This window comes from Pinus tabuliformis, chromosome 4_2 (assembly GCF_031772625.1).
Source record: "Pinus tabuliformis cultivar Carrire ecotype Pingquan chromosome 4_2, CPIR1, whole genome shotgun sequence".
NCBI classification, from domain to species: Eukaryota; Viridiplantae; Streptophyta; class Pinopsida; order Pinales; family Pinaceae; genus Pinus; species Pinus tabuliformis.
In genome coordinates, this window is record NC_142304.1 from 660,598,264 (window position 1) to 660,600,255 (window position 1,992).

The following is a 1,992-nucleotide window of genomic DNA, read 5'->3' on the forward strand; positions in this document are numbered from 1 at the left end:
GAAAGTCATGAAATGTAACTAGTTTATATAGAAAACATTCATGCCTCTATTCCATCATGTGAAGGTTTTAAATTATATAAGAGACTCCATTTTCATTCAATGAATTAATTTCCCAATAGTATAGTCTGGCCTTGACGCACATGAAATGCAAAATATATATATATATATATATATATATATAAATAAACAGCTCTGGTTTTTCATTTACGATCACCGCTTCTAAGTTTGACGATGAGCAATAAATAATTGCAGAGTACCGCTACTTCTGCTAGGATGCTAGTACCTTTTGAATTATTCATAGGTGGAAACTCAGCTAATACTAAATTTCACCTCGCAATCTGAAATATTGAAATATAGGGAAGTGTCATCCAAATTATAAAAAACTCATGTAAAATCTAATGGGATTGTTTTATTTTTAAACAAAAGAATGGTTTTTTCTTCCTGGCGCAACGAATGTTGGCATTTAAACAACAACAACAATTAGGGCTATAAATATTCAAACAGAGAAAACAGTTGTACACAATTTTTAAATATTACAAACAGATAGGAACACTCAAATTTGCACAACCCGCTCTTCTATTAAATTGCAGAGTTATGAATTTATATAGGTATATTTCAATCTGTTGTAATAATTACAGGGTTCAATTTTTTTTTCCTTCTACTCCTAAATTTATACTGTAATTATTACATGGGTTCTCAACCTTTGGTATGTCTTGACCTTCCAATTCTTCATATGCAGGTTCAATCCTATACAGAAAACGAATACCTTGTAAATCGGTAACTAAATTAGAAATAGAGAATATTAAATAGATTATCACACCCCATAATCATAAAAGGCTCTGAAGTTGTGAAGTAAATCACATTGTCACAGTAAGTTGCCTCATATCTAAGATTTTTCCTTAGAATGAAATCCCCTGTTCTCTTCCAGTTATCAGTTACTGAGTCATAGGCCTCGGTTCTTCTATCTGGAAAACCACCAGCCAATTGAATCTTGTACCCTCTAGGTTCTTCCAGATCCACCATTGCAATGGTACACAAATTATGTTCAAATGAATTATAGGGGAACTCCCTCTAATTTTTAGTAAGAGGATTGCAAACCAAAAGACGGAATGCAGTTTTCAAGCACAATAATCCACTTGATGCAGCTACTACCTCCGCAGTTGGATAGGGAAAGAACGAAAGTGATATGTTGTGCCACATGTTAAGAAAGCTATCATAAGCCCAAAAATTTCTTTCATCCTGGATCTTCAACATGATTAACCAGGGCCTGCCAGTAGATATTTTTCTATAAAGTGAAAGGAAACTTAGTGATGATAGAAGAGCATTCCATCTCTTGCATACATAACGGAGGAAGAGAAAGGATTATGTCGGTAGCCTGGCAAGGATTCTATCCACCACATCATCGAGAAGATTGCTCCAGATATTGGTTTCCATCCTTGGCCCACTGTGGGAGATCTGCATCGCTGTCCAAGATGCAGCTGAAAGCCTGTTGCAATATTCAGGGAGATCCAACTATTTCAAGGCTCCAGATACAACTATTGTACTACAAGAAAAACCACTCCAACTGTTGTATGTGAACATGTGGTTGTAGAAAAAATGTGACATCAGAAGACCCTAATTCACAAATTCTATTTCAACACGGGATCAAAAACAATTACAAAGTGAATGGTCAATACATACAAAAATACGAGCATGCATAAAAGATGCTTACCTAATTCAATAATTCTCAATCAATTTCTACAAAAGGTTGTCACTGAATGAACTTGCAGGCAATCTGATAAGCATATAATGCAAAAAATTGAATTGAATTGAATGGGGACATACCTTTATTTCTGAATGTTGTGTTCTTGTCCATATCCACAGATGATTGGTACCTAATTTTTGTCCAATTCGTTGAACATCCTGCCATCCTCCCCTTTTGATTTTCTGGTTGAGCGATAAGATTAAATAATGTTTGGGGCTAGATATGCCCAGGGATTAATGACTAAAATA

General features: G+C 34.8%; 1 pseudogene; it reads right to left on the minus strand.

The window, feature by feature from the left end:
• Positions 1-786: 786 nt before the first annotated feature.
• Positions 787-1,624, minus strand: LOC149171141 (F-box/kelch-repeat protein At5g15710-like; annotated as a pseudogene).
• Between the last annotated feature and the right edge of the window lie 368 nt (positions 1,625-1,992).